General features: G+C 40.1%; 1 long non-coding RNA gene across 1 annotated transcript; it reads right to left on the bottom strand.

Moving 5' to 3' along the window:
- Positions 1-3,581: 3,581 nt before the first annotated feature.
- Positions 3,582-19,972, bottom strand: LOC135580017 (uncharacterized). The gene is made up of 4 exons (XR_010474029.1): positions 19,472-19,972; positions 17,185-17,237; positions 10,553-10,688; positions 3,582-4,738 (listed from the first exon to the last, which is right to left on the bottom strand). It is a non-coding gene; the product is annotated as an uncharacterized LOC135580017 (long non-coding RNA).
- Positions 19,973-19,995: the final 23 nt, after the last annotated feature.

The following is a 19,995-nucleotide window of genomic DNA, read 5'->3' as shown; positions in this document are numbered from 1 at the left end:
CAGATAGATGCAGCCCCATTCACCAGCACTCTCTGGGCCCGGCCCTCCAGCCAGTTCTTAACCCAGCGTAGAGTACACTTGTCCAAGCCATGGGCTACCAGCTTTTGCAAGAGTATATTATGGGAGACAGTGTCAAAGGCCTTGCTAAAGTCCAGATAGACCGCATCCACAGCTTTCCCCTCATCCACCAGCTGGGTCACCTGATCATAAAAGGAGATCAGGTTGGTCAGACAGGACCTGCCCCTCCTAAACCCATGCTGGCTGGGTCTGATCCCTTGTCCATCCTGAAGGTGCTGTGTGATTCCATTCAGGATGATCTGCTCCATAACCCTGTCAGGCACCGAGGTCAGGCTGACAGGCCTGTAGTTGCCAGGGTCAGCTCTGCAGCCCTTTTTGTGGACTGGGGTAACATTGGCCAGTTTCCAACCATATGGGACCTCCCCAGTGAGCCAGGACTGTTGGAAGATGATGGAGAGCGGCTTGGCAAGTTCTTCTGCTAGCTCCCTCATCACCCTAGGATGGATCCCATCTGGTCCCATAGACTTGTGAAGATCCAGATGGCTCAGTAAATCACCACCTATTTCCTCCTGGAATACAAGGGGCCTATTTGGCTTCCTATCTCTGTCAACCACCTCCAGAGATGAGTTGTCCTGAGGGCCACCTGTCTTACTGGTAAAAACTGAGGCAAAGTAGGTATTAAGTACCTCAGCTTTCTCCTCATCTTTGTTAACTATATTTCCCTCAGAGTCCAACAGAGAATGGAGGTTTTCCTTGCCCCTCCTTTTGTTATTAACATATTTGAAGAAGGACTTTTTATTATCCCTGACAGAATTGGCCAAATTAACTTCAAATTGCACTTTTGTTTCCCTGATTTTTTTTCTGCATGATCTAGCTATTTCCATAAATTCTTCATAAGTAGCCAGCCCTCTTTTCCACAGTAGGTAAAGTTTCTTTTTATTTCTGATTTCATTCAGAATCTCCCTGTTTAGCCAAGCCGGTTGTCTTCCCCGCCGGCTAGCCTTTCGGCACACTGGTATAGCCTGTTCCTGTGCACTCAAAACCACCTGCTTGAAGCATGTCCAACCCTCCTGGGCCCCCTTGTTTTTAAGCTTTGTTTCCCAGGGTATGCTCTGAACTAGACTTCTGAATAGGCAAAATTCTGCCCTCCGGAAGTCCAGTGTAGAGGTTTTGTTAATGGTTTTCCCTGCATCTCTGAGTATTGAAAATTCTATTATTTCATGGTCGCTATGCCCCAGGTGGCCTCCAACCACTACATCTCCCACCAGCCCTTCTCTGTTTGTAAACAGTAGGTCTAGCGGTGTCTTGCCCCTGGTAGGCTCATTTACCAGCTGATGAAGGAAATTGTCCTCTATACACTCTAGGAACTTCCTAGACTGCCTCTTCTGTGCAGTATTGAGCTCCCAGCAGATATCCGGCAGGTTAAAGTCACCCACAAGAACAAGGGCTGTCGATTTTGAGACATCTGCCAGCTGCTTGTAGAATAATTCATCTCCTTCATCGTCCTGGTTGGGCGGTCTATAACAGACACCCACGAGGATGTCAGCCTTGTTGAACTTCCCTCTGATTCTGGTCCACAGGCACTCAACCTTGTCACTGCTGACCTCAAGTTTAACAGAGTCGAGTGACTATCTAACATATAAAGCCACCCATCCACCTCTCCTACCCTGCCTATCTTTTCTGAAGAGCTTGTAGCCACACATAGCAGCACTCCAGTCATATGAGTCATCCCACCATGTTTCTGTGATGGCAACTATGTCATAGCTTTCCTGCTACACGATGGCTTCCAGCTCCTCTTGTTTGTTGCCCATACGGTGTGCATTAGTGTACATGCACTTCAAGTCGGCTGCTGATTTCCCTCTTAATTCGGGCTTTCCATCCTTAGGCTGATCTTTGGAGAGCCCAGTTTCAATCCCTTCCCCCTTCAAACCTAGTTTAAAGCCCTCCTGATCAGCCCTGCCAACTTATGGGCTATAGTCCTCTTGCTCTCCCTAGAAGGATGAAGCCCATCTGATTTGAGGAGACTAGGTACCATGGAGTTTGCCCCATGGTCAAAAAACCCAAAATTTTGACGGTGACACCAATCCTTAAGCCACTTGTTGATGAGATGGGCTTTTCTACTCCTCTCTTTATTTAGCTCCTCATCCATCCCAGCTAGCACAGGAACTGAGGCAAATATCACTTGTGCTCCCATCCCATGAACTGACCAACCCAGTGCTTTAAAGTCTTTTTTAACTATCTTGGTACTACTTCTGTTGATGTCCTCGCTGCCAGCTTGGACTACCAACAGGGGATAGTAGTCTGAAGGCTGAATTAGCTCCAGAAGTCTTCTATTAATGTCCCTCACCCTGGCCCCAGGAAGGCAGCAGACCTCCCTGTGGGATGGATCTGGGTGACATATAGGGCCCTCTGTTCCCCTCAGAAGGGAGTTGCTGACTACTACCACTCTTTTTTTTTTTTTCTTCTTACAGCTGCAGTTGTAATTCTTTTTGTAGATGAGGCCCATCCAGAGGGCTCTCCAGGTGGATCTTCTTGGCTGTCCTCTGCCTGATTTTCAGGGTCCAGGGCCTCATATCTTTTTTTTAAGCGCACCAAGGGTGGTGATGCGGTTGGAGAGAGGGTTCTTTTACCTCTCTGATCAGGGACCTGTTTCCATTCCCCCCCATCAGTTAGGTCTGCTCTGTCTGCCTTATGGCAGGAGGGACAAGACTTTGCCATCTCCTGTTGCACACCCATAGGAGTCAAAAGAGTTTGACCCCACCAGTCAATTTCTTCTTCACTCTCCCTAATGCTCCTTAGCCTCTCCACCTCTTCCTTAAGCTCTGCCACTTGGCACAGCAAGTCATTGACCTGGTCACATCGTACACAGGTGCCTCCCATACCATTCTCTGGTACTAATGCCAGGCACAGACACTCTGCGCAGCCAGAAGCCTGGGTGGCTGCATCCTTCTTGGCAGGTAGTGTCTGTGTAGACACACTCTTTGTACTAATGGCAGCAACAGATTTCCTTTTTCTAGAAACCATTACTACCCTTAGTTAAATTGGGGACAAGAAAACAAAATGAAACCCCGGACAAACTCACCTACAAGAGCTAGTTGTGTCCAGTCTACTCGCCCTGCCACACCCCAGTCTGTGTCACCAGCAACAAGTGAGAGGTCTAACAGCGAGGAGTGACAGAACCTCTGAACCCTACTGCACGAGCAGCCCCAGTCGCTGCTGCAGCACCGTGTGGGTGGTGCTCACCTGCCTCACAAGCACGTTCACCTCCCAGCGCCTGGTGGGCTCCCGGAGGCTTTTCCAAAGCAAGAGGGAGGGGGTGTGACCCTCGTCACCGTGGTAACGGCCGCGCCACGTCAGCCGGCTCCGCAAGGGCTGCCGGGGACTCCCGGGTAGTGGGATCGAAAACGGGATCAGAAACCCCTCTCTTCCCCCATGATCTGCGAGTACTATGAAGAACTTGAAAGATAGCTATAAAACCTTATGAAAGAATGTTACATATCTCACTTTTAATTATTGGTATGATACTTTTTATACAACTATATGAGAAAATATTGAGAGGAATGGATAGTGTACTTGTCCAGCAGCATGCAGTTTAGTTCCATGTACTAACGTTTGTTGGCTTTTAAAAATTGTCACTGGAAGGTGCTTTTTGGGAAAGTTTCCAGCTTGGAACCTCTAAAAATCTGCTGATTTGAGGTGGAACAAAAGTCTTTGGAGTAGATAAAAAACTCTGAACTCTAGACTTTGAGGAAAATACTGGCACCCATGCTGTTCCTTCATAGGAGGAGTCTGTGTCTGGGGTAACAACTCAAGCTTTTGAACAAAGAGATTCAACCTATACAATATCCTAGAGATATTCCTGCAGGTGCAAAAAAGAGATTTTTCCCTGTGTAAAAATATTGCAGTTGTAAATGTCTTCAAGAGTATGGTCTATTTGAAGGCAAAAACATACTGAGGGAATAATAGCAGCAGCCTTCTGCACAAAGTGCTTGTATTCACCTGCCATTCTTTTATTGCTGACATAACAGAAGATAACTGAGTTCAGTGCGATTTGGAGAGGGATGAACTGGCAGAAAGGTATCTTGCTTGATGGAGCCAAGAGTACTATGTGCATTTCGACCAAATGCTTTACATGCCACAACAAAGCAGATGACAAGCTGATCTGGCTTGCCTTCAATTATTTGTCGTATATTTGTTGCAAGACCTGTGCCCATCAGTAGAAATAATTTAAGATTATTTATAATCCTGTAGACATTAATCTGGTTTCTTTTGATTATATCTAACATCAAAGTGAAGCAAGTTGAAGCAAGTGGTGTGTGCTGGAATGAGAAAGCAGTGATGGATTCCAGCATTTTTATGCAGTCCTGAATGTACAAAAGCTGCTGCTGAACAAAGTATAAAGCAAACATCAGGTGGCAATATATTTTTTTCAGTGAAATTCCAAGCAGTGTGCAAGTCCACAACTGCTATTTATTTTTTCCAGGGAGCAAGCCCTGCTCCTTGGACAACATTGCTGACTTACCCGTATGTCCTTTTTGGGCTGCCGGTGCCTGCTTTCTGTGCACACTGCAGTGCATAAGAAGGACTCAATAACTTGTTTTTTATCTATTTTATCTATCTCTCAATACAGCTTTTCTGCCCTCCACATTCAAGACTGCAGGCCCATTTTGCATGAGTCAAAATTTCTGGTTGATGTTTTCCATGATTTAGTCTTCCCGTTCTGCAAAGAGATTGAAGAGATTGAATAGTTTCTCACAACAATTCTGAATGAACAGCAACTGTTAGATCTGCTGTCATCAGTGGGGTTCTGCATAAGCACCCCAAATAATGACAGCTACAGGAGGGGAGGAAGAAAGGAAGAAGTTGGACTAGATTCAGATAATTGTCCAAGCAATATCTTGTTAGGTTGTATAGTAATTTAAGAAGAGCAGTTATCCAGACTATTTGCCCTAGTAAATACTCTGTATTAGTCGGCAGATGGCATTCATTGTACATTAGCTATTCCACCAATATTACCACAAGTACTTCAAAACACAAAGCATATGGTTTCTTCAAAGAGACACATTATTTCCTCATTTGCAGTTTGCTAATTGTGAATTATTTAGTGATAAACAAAGAATGTGATTTTTCATCCTCATTTACTTTAAGTAACATATTTAATAGGGTCTACTCTTGCACAAAATGCAAATAAGACCCATGGTGGCAAAAGGATTTTCAGGGTATGCAAGCTAGTAGAAGGTTGTGTTTTTGGTAGGAAATGACACTCCTGCTGAAACATTTTGGATAAGACTAATTGAGAGGTTCCAACAAAGCGCCAAAAAGGGAAAATATCTCTTTTCTTCCCTCATAATGAGTTTGGAAAGCCAAAAGCTCACTTAAAATGGCTTTGAAAGACATTTTGCATTTTCATTATTAATGCAGGGCTAAACTGGAACAGTGATGACATACCCCAACTTCCAGTAATCTGTACAGACTGCCCTTTCATTGTCTCTGGGGAGGAGTCTGGCCCTTCCATGCAATCCTGATGCACACACTGTTCTTTGGCATGCCTTGCACCTATACACATACCCATCTGTCTAGATGGCATAATGCCTGCTCATGAGGTGTCATATCAGTTTCAATAGGGCATAAGTGCCAATTAAAGATTGCTCTGCACCTAGAGTGTAGAATGTGAAAAGTGTCATTTTCCTTTTCAAGAGGAATGTCCTAGTGGAAAATAAAGATAAAATAAAGGAGATTTGGAGATACAAGAGGCAATATTTGCATAACAGGATATTTGCAAAAGGGTCATCCATTTTCACTTCCAATCATTCATTAATGAATGGATTTATGATATATTATAGTGTTTTTTTTTTTCAGAGATGTCTGTGAATACAGAAATAATTTTACAGATGATAATCTAATATAGTAATACAAGCCATTATGTGCACACACACACACAGACAAATATGTATGTATATATATTTGTATATATGTCTACACAAGCAATTTATTTCTCTTTTCCTAACCTCTACTATTTCATTATGCAAATTCCAATTTTAATCAGTCATAAGAAACATGAGCTTGTTCATGATACAATATCTGCAGACAGTACATGTTTTCAACCCATTTGCCAAATTCTTCACTCATGGAAATGGTTAAACTCAAACAAGCATTACCAGGAATTTATTTATTTAAAGTAGGAGAATACATATTCTGACAGCTTTCCCTGATCCTCATTTTTCTTCTTCTAATTGTTATTTATGAGCTTTCTTAGACAGAATTATACGTGCACCTGCTTAACAGAGGATAAACTCAGCTACTTTTTCGTTGAATGGATCCCGTGTGGAAGTCTGAAGCACAATAGGATTTAGTTATCACATGCTGTAATCCACTACTAGGCAGCTCAGTTTAACAATGAAGAGACAAGGAACTGTTCTAAATAGTAGTACGCTATTAAACATGCCAATAACCTATATCCACAGAGATGCCATTAAAACATCTAGATGCCAAATACCCTGGGTTCTGGCATGATGCTCTTGGTAAGCACAGGAGCCAGCTGGCTGTGCATTTAGGAGTCAAGCTTGACCAGTTTGGATGGTACGCAGGTGGATAGTTTACTTTCATAACATTTTTTCCTCACTGCAAAAAGACAGTGCAGCTCTCCTATTGCACAGGAGAGCTCCTTCCTGCCCACCTTTCTGTGCCCTGGAAATGGAGGAAAGAGGTAAAGGTGCTCATGTGAGCACAGAGGGGCACACATGACAATTGCTATGGTAATGATTTTCTCACAGGGAAAACTTTTTTTCTGCTTAACTTAATATTTGGCATCTGGGCAGAAGTGTCACCAAATCATCTCCTGCTGTTTAAGAAAGTGGCAGTTCTTTAAGAGATAGCTTAGTCAATAGCTGCATGCTTGTCCTGTGTTTCCAGATAATTTTAATAATGCCCATAATAAGCTTTTAATTCATAATATCAGAAATTGTTTCAAACACTGAGGAAAATGCAGACGTATTTCAACAGGTGTATGTCTAAAAGGGGACTTCTTAATATGTGGGAAGGAATCTCAGAGCTTTTATGATGACCTGTGCTGTTTTTCCGAATTGAAATGGGAAACATTATAGCTGTGTATACATGACATCTAGGATATAGGTGCCACATGGTACTGGCATATCCACAGCTTTTCTCCAGGTGAGGAGATATGGTATATTACAGGCCACTGACTCAAATGTATTTCAGACCTGTTCAGTGAGCCATGATATCTCAGTGTGATCACCAGTTGTTGATGAACCCATCATAAACAGTAATTACAGCAGTGGTTATGGTGACCAGCAGGAAAATAGGGGAAAGCATGCCCTCCAGGAGTAAAACCACTGTGGGTTTATTTATGTAGGACTCCTTGTTCTGGCCTGAGCCTGAAGATCCAGGCTAGTCCCATTTTTATTGTCATTTTAAATTTGAAATTATTATCTCTGTAGGTTGATTCCTCCCACAAAGGGCATAAGGTTGGATGTCTCTTTATGGTCTATAATTACTGGGGATAGGAAATGGAGCAAATAAAGCCAAAAGCATAAATGACTGTCGATTGAGACTGGGGAAATTTTTGTCTCCCAAATCAGTTTTAGGCTCTGCAGGTTCCAAGAACATAAGTTATGACAGAAAGAGAAAAGAGCCATCTGGTCCAATTTGTCTGCATATTTGTGCTGTTCTGAATCCCAACTCTTGGTTTATTCTCCAAATTTCTTATTTTCCTTTACTTCCACAGATACCATTTGATATTTATCACTGTACAATTAATTGCGTTCGTAATTTTCCTAGGTGATTTTGAAATTGTACATGTGACCTCAGTGCTACCTTTTCCTCTGCTATGTTTCGCTTCTTGTTCCTATGTTTTCAGTTAACATTTTGCAAAGCTTTCAGCATATTACTGGTGCAAACTACTTTAATACACATTATTGCTCAGTCTGTTCTAAGCTTTTGCAAGCTTCTGTGACATGATCTTTCAGCCAGATCTATTTTCTGTAGCTATAACTCAAAGGTCTTTGTTGGAACAGTGCATTTTATTTGGTTACATTCCTTTTATTCCAGCTGGTTGTTATTATGTTACAGACATCAGTAGTGTGACCTATATTCAGAAAGACCACTACTGAAATGGAACTATGAATATCTCAATAATACTAGATAACAATATGTTTACAACAACATCATCTTCACACCACTCACATTCCTCTCATTAACTTGACACAAAATACATTATTTCAGAAGCTCCAGATGCAAGCTTGGCTCTGAGACTATGATAGAAATGTCTGAACTTCTGAATTTTTGAATTTCTGAAGCAGCCAGATTCCATGAAGACATCCTTGAAGGCAATCAGCCTGCAAACAGCTGCATGTAATGGAAACATTCCCATTATTACAAGGTAAAGTGATGGATGTTTCATATCTTTTAAAATTAATGTTGCCAACATGGTGTTCGGGTGCTATGTATGACAGATCTCACAGGGCTGAATTTCTGAGACAGGTGCCTGCCTGTGGTAATGCTTTGCCTCTATCCCTTCTTTGCAGGTTCTCATCTTAAAAGGTAACCTGAAGTTCGGGTGCTTGCGGGGAAGTCAAGTACCATGAATAGCAGTGGTGTCATTCTGATGACTAGGCTGGAAGCTTAGCCTCCATTAGAAAAGCAATCCTAACTCTGTTTAGATGCGATTGATTTTCGAAATGCACCAGAAAGAGTGACTGTTTTTCTTACTTTCGTAAGGTGTTGAGCAAAAGACTTTGATGATATATGAAAAAACACATTTAGCCAGTGGATGACTAAGGAGCAGGAGCTAGCAAGAATCAGGAACATTTCAGATTTATCTGAATTGAATTTAAATGGGTAGCTTTCTTCCATAACTTTATGTTTCCTAAAGTTTTGGAGAACAAGGAATTAATTAGAAGGTGGATGAAACTCTGATCAGTTTAGTAGGTAAGATGTTATGTGGAGAGATAGAATACCAGGTTTCATTCCAACTCCACCGGCAACTGAGTCATTAAATGTGTAAGTATTCAAACCAGATGAGCAATCTTTTCCTACTCCCACCTCACTCAGGGTTTTTCTTGTCTGGATTGTTGGTGTCATCAAAATATGCCATACTCATATCCTCTTTTTTTCTTCTCTTTATTTATTAATATCACATCTTGCTTCTTGGCTTACAGTTTCTAAATTGTCACAGAATAATAAAAGACCTTAATAATATATTTGGGCATTATATCATTGAACTATGTCTAGTCAACCGCATCCTGTGACTATTTGGTTATAGCTAAGGCATCAACAAATACCTCTAAAACACTCTTGCCTTTCATTTATCTCTCCTACCTCAGCAGTCTTTACAGTGTTATGTGTCCTCAGAATTAATTGCACTGCATTGCTGAAAATTTAAGATGCCTAAAGGAGTGTGACTGACTGAATGTAACTGGTCTTCTTGTGAGTGTCAGTCATTAAACTGCCAGTAGAGGATCAGAAGAGACTATGGCTCACATGTCTCTACCCTGGCTGAGCTGGTACCAAGATTTTTGTGAGACCCAACTTCAAATGCATTTTTAGAGCTCTTAGAAAAGCTACAGTGTCCTGGGCCCTGAAAACTTTTGTGACATCCAGAGGTGTTAGCAATACCAAGATATGACCTACTTTCTCTGCCTGGGGCAGAAAGCCTTTTGAATGTACTGTTGGGTTCTATAACCCAGATCAACCCCTAATATGACCCTTATGCCTGAGTGAGTGTAGAGAATTGGAGCCGTCACATAACTCTGCTTTTTCAGCTACAGTGATACAGCAGCTTGACCTCTTATTGCAGTCCTAAAAACTAATGCACAAAATTTTTCCTCTGGTTTTCTACCCTATGGGGTACAGCTCCTGTGTTTGGCTTTATTACTACCAGCATTGCTCTACTCCTAACTGCCCACATCAGAGTTGTCCAAAGGCTGACATTTCTGCCTGTCACAAAGCTATTTGTATCTATTTCTCAAATCTTGCTTGAGAAGGCTTTAGCTTTTTTATTTCTTTAATCTCTACTTCAAATATTTATGAGAATTGTGATTTTTTTGTCCTGTCTTCTCTTTGAACTGACAGCTGCTAGCTGTAGTGTTTCTTTACTCTTCTTCCTCTGACACCCTACTGCTCCTAACTCTATTTCTACCTACACACTGTGTATCCTTCTCTAACCACAGCTTCTGCTCATGTAAATCCCTCCCAATAACTCACTTTTTCCGGGAGGTATGTGCTATTTTAAGAACTGTGCAGTGTCACTTTATGGATTCCTCTCATGCTTGTGACATACCTTTACAGTTTTAACTTTCACTGGGAAAACACAATGTCTGCATTGCAGATGGAGCGGTGAGGTGTTGTAAAGAATGGAGCTGCTACAGACTCTGAATTTTATACCATATGTGTAATATAGGCATCTGAGTGAGTCACCCCAGTGTCTCTTTGTAGACACTGGAGAAATACACATTTAGAGAGCATAATCCACCCAGCCTATTTTAGAATTTTATGTTTAGGATGAGGAAAACAATACCTTGTAATTCTTATTCCTGTTCATTGGTAGTGACTGGAACCTCAGATGACTCTCTCAGGTGTAGGTATTGGAAGCTGGTTTCCAGTGCAGTCCATGTTCACAGCAAAGAAGTCAGCCCAGCTGCCAGAAATAACACCTGAAGAAGCAGGTACAGTGGGCAATTTAAACTGAGACCTTGATAAAAACATGAGAACTCTTCAGAGAGGTGAAAACTAGGAGGGCTATTGCCAGAAATTATCTTGTAGCACTGTAGTAATTTTGAGTAGACTCAGAATAAAAAAAAAAAAAAAAAAGTTTAAGAAATTCACTGGGAATGCTTGTTCCACCTGTTGTGTGATTTCCAAGTTAGAAACACTATCAGTTACGGTGGGAACCTGAATAATATGGAAATGGATGGAAAGACTTTATTAGACTTAGTATTAGCTTTTGAAGACCAAAGCAGTTCATTGTGGAGTCCTTTAGACTGCAGAGGAGAGATCTGATTCTGGGTGAATGGTTATGTACACCACAACTGGGAACTATAAATATACATTGTTCACAGCTAATCAGTTCAGAGAGATGTGAGTGTTACAAAGGCTTGATTCAACTAACACAGTCTGTTGACTTTTAAAGGATTTAGCAAGGACTGTGATTAAGCTTACAAATACATGCCAATCCAATGCTTTCTCTGTCTCAGAATAAAAAAGGCAAAGGTGAACTTTGTTAATGGATAAGGACAAATATTTAAAATCAAGATCTACCATGCCTGTTGAGATGTGTACACAAGAAATAGGAGCATTAGAGTTAGTTGCTGCCATATCCAGATGACATTTTAAATTACTCTGAGTACAGATATACTCTTTGTTTTGCAACACAGTTTATATACTTCTGTTGCTGTATAGAAATATAATAGAAGATGCATATCCATCACTTTCAGTTAGAATACTAGCAAATAATCATGATAATAGTTCTGGAGTAATTTTAACTCTCTGTATCTAAGAGTTCTGCAGTCATAAACGAAAGTCTAAGATTATACTGGAACTTGCTATGTTCCTATGTCATGTGAAAGATTTTTAGCCACTTGTGCTTTAAACCGATGACATCAAGGATGTGATATGTCTGTTTGTCTCAGAGTGACAGAATGACATAGGAGTTTCATAGCTAAGGCAGTACTTTTTTTCTTTTTTTTTTTTTCTTTGTTTTCCAGAATCTTTGGATCAAAATATTGTTGGGATTGTGGGAGCCATGTTGGGTAAGAGGAGACAAAGCTGTAGGCCTGTAAAGAGTGGAGAAGCTTGATGGCCTTTTAGAAGTGACTCTATGGAACCTCCCTTCCAGAAGAAGATGAAATGCCTAGTCCCACCTAAGGAGATGGTAGATGGAACAGGAAGAGGAGGGCAGAAGCACATTTCTGTGAGGTGAGTACTATCCTAGTCTTTACTGCAGACTCAGGAGTAATGGGAAATTGACCCTGTGGTTTCTGGAAGAGGCCAAAGGGTATTTACTTTGGAGAAAGTCAGTTTATGAGGTTAATTGCTCCTGAAAGCTCAGCATAGTTGTATAACCCTATTTCAAATACACATTCATCCTAAAATTCATGATGCGTAATATTTTATCAGGTATCTTAAAGATACAGCTGATGATATAGTTCTACACTAATCAGATTTTCACATTCATCCTTAGTTATGTCAATGAAACCAGAAGTTCTCAGATCTCTATTCCTGTTTGCAAAATTAATCAGTCTCTTTTCTAATTATTCTTTTATAATTTGCTGGCAACAGGCTGGGGAGTAAATGTTTAGAGGATTTTTAGATATGCTTGAGAAATCTTTTCATTTTACACGTGAAAGGCCTTAAGTACAGAGTCATGAGGTTTTTCTGATGAGCTAAGACACAATGCTATTTTAAGGACAAAGATAAATTTGTCCTCAAAACTACAACTTCCTCAATGGCTGTAGAGACGGGCTTTATTATTGATCAGACATTAAGTGTACTTTGGTACCTAACAATGTTCCTGATCTTTCTTAAAGTAATCTATTTGCTAATGTAAGTGTTCTCATAATGATAATTAATGCCTGAGAAATACGTCAGCGAAACTTAATTTGTTTACTCTGTGCAATTTGTTTGTTAATGAACTGTGTATGAGAGCATAATCTCAGATATACATTTTCATTTCAGATTTATTTGTTGAAATGTATTGTTAAGTTGACAGGGTTTGCTGCTTTTTTATTAACTTGTTATATAAATTTGTTATTCACCATTTAAAAAATAAGTTGCTATACTTCATCACAAAAAGCACTTTTTCTGACTGTTCTTTGAATTTTTGAGTGCCATGAGCTCAGGATCTCCATGAGGACAATTCAGGAAAGAAATATGAGGTAAACAGGGAACTGCTGGGTAAGCTCAAGCGGAAGAGGAGAATTACAGATCATGGAAGGAGGGGCTGGCCACTTGGGAAGAATATAAGGCTGTTGTCAGAGGACGTAGGGAGGCAACTAGGAAAGCTAAGGTCTCCTTAGAATTAAACCTTGCAAGAGGGGTCAAGGACAACAGAAAGAGCTTCTTCAAACACATGGCAGATAAAACTAACACCAGTTGCGATGTAGGCCTACTGATGAATGGGATGGGAAGATACGGAGAAGGCAGAGTTACGGAATGCCTTTTTTGTCTCTGTTTACTCTGCCGGAGGCTGTCCTGAGGAGCCCCGTACCCTTGAGGCCCCAGAGGAAGCCAGGACAATGGAGGAGTTTGACTTGGTTGAGGAGGACTGGGTTAGGGAGCAATTAAGCAATCTGGAGATCCATAAATCCATGGGTCCAGATGGGATGCACCCATGGGTGCTGAGGGAGCTGGCTGAGGTAATTGCTGGACCACTCTCCAGCATCTTTGCCAAGTCTTGGGAAACATGAGAGGTGCCTGAGGACTGGAGGAAAGCAAATGTCACTCCAGTCTTCAAAAAGGGCAAGAAGGAGGACCCGTGTAACTATAGATGGATCAGCCTCACCTCCATCCCTGGAAAGGTGATAGAACAACTTATCCTTGGTGCCGTCTCAAGGCATATCAAGGATAAGATGGTCATTAGGGGCAGCCAACATGGCTTCACCAAGGGGAAGTCGTGCCTGACCAATCTCATAGCCTTTTATGAAGACATAACGAGGTGGATAGATGATGGCAGAGCAGTCGATGTGGTCTATCTTGATCTCAGTAAAGCATTTGACACAGTCTCCCACAGCATCCTCACAGCTAAACTGAGGGAGTGTGGTCTGGATGACTGAGTAGTGAGGTGGACTGTGAACTGACTGAAGGAAAGAAGCCAGAGAGTTGTGGTCAATGAGGCAGAGTCTAGTTGGAGGCCTGTATCTAGTGGCATCACTCAAGGATCAGTCCTGGGACCAATATTATTCAATACATTCATCAATGACTTGGATGAGGGACACCCAACCCTTTTTCTGCAAATGTACATTCCAGATGATAACTCACCTGTCTCTTTCAGTTCTTGGGTTAGTCCTTTGAGGTGCAGGACTTGGCATTTCCCATGGTTGAGCTTGAGAACTTTCCTGTCAATGCGTTTCTCCAGACTGCCAGGGTCTAACTCTGCTGTTGGTTTCTTATCAGCCACACTTTCCCAGTTTGATATCATCCATAAACTCTCTTGAGATGCATTGCATCTCATCATTCAGGTCATTCATAAAAATGTAAACCAATGTTGGCCTCTGTATGGTTCCCCCTCATGAGTATTATTGGAAATGGGCCACTACTTGACCACTGTACCACTGATTACAGCATTTTCACCTTGGCAATCTGCATAGTTTTCTAAGTATCTGAATAATTTTCTACTCATCTTTATTTCACCAGTTTGGCAACAGGACCCTATGGGAATCTGTACTGAAAGGCCTGCTAAATGTAAGGTAGATGACCTCTGCAGTGGTCCTCTTATTCACAAAGCCAGTCATTTCTTTGTAGAAAGCAGTGACATAATGCATAGATGGAAAATCCGTGCTGCCTGTTTTCAGGCATGGCCTTATCTGTGTCTTTTTTCTTTTGATTTCTGGCCCCATTCTTTCTGTAGTCTTAATTGTGTTGGTGACGTATGTATAGAAGCCCCTGTTGTTGCCCTTCACATTCCTTGCTAGTTTCAGCACCAGCTGAGCTACAGCTTCCCTAAATCCAACCTTGTAGGCTAAAGCAACCTCTCTATATTCCTGATAGGAATCCTATCCTTGTTCCGTGCCCATGAATACTTCTTTTTTCTTTTGCATTTGATCTTGGTACCTTGTTCATCCATGCTGGCCTTTGAGCACTCTTTAACTTTCTGCACATCAGAATGGATCACCCTTGTGGTTTGAGGAGGTTGCCCTTGATCATCAGCTGTTCCGCACAACTGTGTCCTTCAGAGTTGCCTCCCGTGGGATCCTGTCAGACAGGTATCTCAATGACCTTGAAACACTAACATCTCTGGACTTCAAGATATTAAGGTACCTACATTGATTTAAGTGAAAGTTAGAATATTCCTGCACAAACAGCTGCATGTAGCCCTAAAATGCTTTGCATTTAGACAGTATATTATTGTAATATGTACTTGGCTTAAAACTGAATGTCAGCAAAAATGCATGTCCAGGGAAAAGAACCAAATTCACAGACCTGAAAGTGAGCACAAATTATCATGATGCACGGGTAGGAAGGAATAAACCAATCCAGATTCAGTCTGGAGAAGTGGAAACAGGAGATACTGGCAAAATCTGTCTCTACTTACCATTGGCAAGTGTATCTACAAGATGAGTGATAGGAACATCTCAAATTACCTGCCAGTTTTTTATGACTGTACAAAGTCAGTCCTCATAGCTATTAATGGAAAGCAAAACATATTAGTTTAGATCATTGGTACATTTGGACAACTACACAACTTTAAAGATCTAAAATGAAAAAGTCTAATATGGACTTTCTTCCTCTTCCCAAATTCAGCTTTTCTAGAACAGAAACAAAACCAGATGTATTATTTTTCTGTTCTTTGTCCCAAACTGCTGAGTGCTTCCAGACAGGAAGATTCAAAAACCTTTGTTTTCTTTGTTCTCTGGAAAAGCAGGTGACTGCTTTACTATTGCCAGGCAAAAGATTGAACCAGAGAGTCAAATGAGTAGTAATGAGCTACTTGGCTATCTGTATTGCCAGCATTTCCAATTTGGAAGCCAAGAGATCTGTGAAGGCAATGGAAAGAGATGGAGAACAAGTTTATATTTACTGTGTGAACAGTCTGAGATTTATGATGTCTTTACTACTATTTATAGTTTAATTTTCATGAGTTAAGAGGAAAAATCATGCTAGGTAATTGAACTATCCTCAAATAACAATCTTATTAAGTGAAGTTCTGCCACCTGATGCACATGCAGCTCACCACTGACCCATACTTCACCTCAGATCTCTCATGCATTTTTCTTTGATCTTTTGTAATCTTTATGGGTAGGATAACTAATATTTTCATTAGATAACAATTTTCATTCTTTCTCTTGTCAGGGTCATTGAACTATCACTACTGAAATGTATTTATCTTTTATTTTTTTTTTTTTTTCAAATAATCTTAGTGACATTAACTTTCAATTCACCTAGACCTTTGTTCTGTGCAGTTTTGTATATTCCTAATTGAGTGGCTTAATATATTACTTGCTCAGAATAATAGTATAAAGTTTTAGCCATGCAAATTTTTTGCTGAGAAATCAGATTGTAAGACCTTTTTTGGTCAGCTTTTAACATCTACTGAGAAGGCAGTAGAGACATTAAGTCTTTAATTATCTGATTTTATTATGTATTGTTAATCTACCTTTCTTTCTGAATTGATGGCTTTGTATGTGCCCTTCTGATCTCTGCTGTTGAAAAAGACACAGTTTATATATTTTCTCATTTTAATTGTATATCTAATGTATTTTATACAGCTTTATACTGAGCTTTGTCTCCAATAAATAGGTACTTGAGGAATATTTTTTATAATACTTTAATTTATTAATTCAGGAGAAGTCTGGAAGTTTACATTGGATGACATAAGTTAACATTATATAATGTATTCTGAAATACTTACACATAAGAATCTTCTTACTCTATTAATAGATGTCCTTAAAATCTATGTGTCTGAAAAACAAGTAAGTCAGGACAGTGCCCAGAAAGATATTGACTTTTTCTAGGGAATGTTAAGATTTTGGAAGTGTTCAAAACAATTTCTGTGCCTAGAAAAAGATAAGCAGGATGTACATCAAGAGAGCGGGGGAAAGTATTATTCTAACTTGTACTAATAGTCTAATACTGGTTAATTCCCAAACCATCAAATGATAATCACAGCAAGAACAACACAGCATTTAAATGAGAGAGGTTAGTGAGATAGCTGTGATTTTGTGCCTTATTTCATTTATTTCTTTATTTTGTTAATGAATCATAATTAATTTAGTCAGTTGGGTAAATATATTGTTGAATTCCACAATGACTTATATAGAAAGCACAATAATGGATGATAAATCACACCTAGTCATTATGTTGATGTTGAAGAGTGAAAATAATTACCTTCATTGACATTATTGCATGGTATACACACAGGTGTGCAGAAAATGGGTTTTAAAAGTGCCTGAATGCTCTGGTCATTAGTTTGTAAAGAATACCATAAAACCTCACCTTTGCAACAGGAAATCCCGCTGTAGTCTTCCAAAAGGTGAATACCCAAAGACCTACATTTACAAAGTAATAAATGCTTAAACAAAACGTTTACTATCTATTTCACCTCCATTACCACATGTCTAATGCGCTGCATTTTAATGGATGTGCCCTCCCATCTGTAGCATGCAGAAAAGACAGGATTTTATCCCAGAGCCAGCAGAGGAACCTCAGGCTCTGCAGCCCATCAAGGCCGCCTGGCCCCTCAGCAGCATGACAGTCTCCGTGGCTGAAAGCAGAGCTGAGAGAGGCAGTTCTGTTCTCACTCATGTGTCTCCTCGCTCTCGTGCTGCGACCTCTGTGTCTGTAGCATGAGGGCGAATAGCCTGAGAAGATGTACATTTTTGACAGAGAAGAGAATGCAGATAAGCATTACAAGGTGCACAAAAGTGACTGCATTTCTCTTTTTCTCTGTCTCTTTTATACAACATTTTTTTTAATGTGAAAAAACACACAATTACTTTTCCTTTCCTTTTTCTAGTGTCATTCAGATTTTGTGTGCTCCTTTCTATAACAGCTCCCCAAGGTTAATACTCCAATTATAAATGGGAATTAAAGAGATCAAATGTAGACTGAGCATCTTACAGATATTGCCTGATCATTCTCCCTGTGTACTGAAATTCCTCACCTCTGTTCCCTGAATTTTCTTTTCTTAGAGTTGCAAAGACTGGGCAGAGGAGGGAAATGTTATTCTACCTATACAATGACAATGAATTGGGGGATTACTCCCACTAACAAAGACAGCTAAAAAAAGTTACTTTTTATTATGTTGACGGACCAAAGACAGAAAAAATATGCTGCCACTGCTGCTGCTGCGGCGTGTATAATTGATTGGAAAGGACGCTCGAAGGTGTAGAGGACAGGCACCCATGGATTGAGAAGGCTGTTGGGAGGCTAAATGCTGCACAGGTTCTCCTTTCAAAGAAACCAAGATACATCCACATATCGTATCTGGTAATGTTTTAATAAACTTATGACTACTTTCGTTTGAGAAACCCACCAAACTTATAGTTAACAGAATGATGCAGTGGGGATACTTTATTTTATTGGCACAGGCTAGCTCAGTTTTTTTCTAATAACAGTTTTAGCATGGTGGAGGTTGAGCACTTCTGATCCACAGACAGGTCTTCAAAAAACTGAAGATCTTGGTGCCATTGCATGAATGTCTAAATTTAGTGGTCTGATGACCTAACTTCTTGTAAATGACTGTGTAAGCAAGATGTATGTAATTCTGAAGTTTATATTAGTCCAGTTTTGAAATTTGGATCAAATTTCTACTTCCCTAACATAATATGTTTTCTTATAAGGTTTTATTTTTCCTAAGACTGATACCTTAGCTTGTTTTCTTTCCAAGAAGATAAGGAAAAAGCAAAACAAAACAATCAGCTGAAAAAAAAAAGCTTTGTTTTATTGTCTTTAAGTTTAACATTTCATTCTCTGGTGTAAAAAGTAGACTGTAGCTATCTATAGAGACCGCTTTGACGACAAACATCTGATTTACAGGTCTTGAGGAAAACTTGGTGAAAGATTTCTTGTGGGAGAAAATGATACATTATAGTCCTAAATTCTGCTTTTCTCTGCAATTCAAGCTTTATTTTTCTGTTGACTTTATATGTGCATTGTGTGTTTCTCATTAGAGAAGAAGCACAGAAAATGTCTGCAGTGAAAAAATCTGCCATATTTCAGAGGTGTTTGTATAACTTGGTTTTAAAAAAAATATATATTTTAATTTATTTCTCTAAGCAGCCCTGAAATGCCCTGAAGCAGGCAGGAAAGCAATGATTGTGACCAGATCTGATTTTCTCCTGACTTGCTGTGCCCTGTGCACACGTACTACAGCTCTGTTTTAATATGATTCTTTGTTAAGAATTTGAGAGAGTGGACCTAGTTTCTTGCATTACAATCAAAGTTAATAAATGTGGGGAAACAGGATCTAAACGGTTTGGACCTTTTTTTTTTTAATTATTTTTTTTTATTATTATTATTTTATTCTATTTCATGCACTTCAGCTTTTTTTCCTCTTTGAATTATTGATTTCCTAGTCTCAGATTCTATGTGGTGGGAAATAACTTAAACATTCATGATATTCACAGAGGAAATACTGAAAACTTTTGTTATCCATGTGAGTCTTTCCTGAAATTCTTAGTCATCAGTATGAATTAGTCACCAGAGATGACAGAATAGAATGCTCTTCTAGGAAGATCTGAAAAAGAATAAGGCATTGTTTAAAGGTGAAAAATAAGAGCACCTTGTTCAAATGAAAGGCAGAAAATTCTCAAATATTCCTCTAATAAGCTGTCTCTCATCCATCTTTCTTCTCTGACTTCTCTTCAGCTCATTTTCCCCAGCTGTTCAGGATTCTGATAGGTCAAAGCCATAGCAGACAAGCTCCATGAAGCCCAGGAACTGGCTTCATCCTGTTGTTGGTTCAGTTGTTGGCCCAGCGCCACAGGCTTCAGTTCACATTAAACAACCTGCCTTAATCCTCAGGGTGCTTGGTTTCAGCTTTTATGTAATATCTTGTGTAACTAGCTGTACTAGTCTGCGTTAGTCAGGCTGAAGCTGGCATTGATAAGTTTTCCATGCCACACATCACAAATGCCCTCACCTTTTAGCTTGCTATTATTTTCTCAATCTGCTTCTTTACCTTTTCCATTTTTCATCCCTCCTATTTCCTTCTGTATGCCCTCTACTCCTAAACTCCATTACACTCTAAATATTTGACTACCAGAGTGAGAAAGAACATTATTTTCTCTCTTTCTTCCTTCTTTC

Source organism: Columba livia, chromosome 1 (genome assembly GCF_036013475.1).
Source record: "Columba livia isolate bColLiv1 breed racing homer chromosome 1, bColLiv1.pat.W.v2, whole genome shotgun sequence".
Taxonomy (NCBI): Eukaryota; Metazoa; Chordata; class Aves; order Columbiformes; family Columbidae; genus Columba; species Columba livia.
The sequence above is the reverse complement of the archived record's forward strand: the minus strand, read 5'-3'. Positions and strand labels throughout refer to the sequence as shown.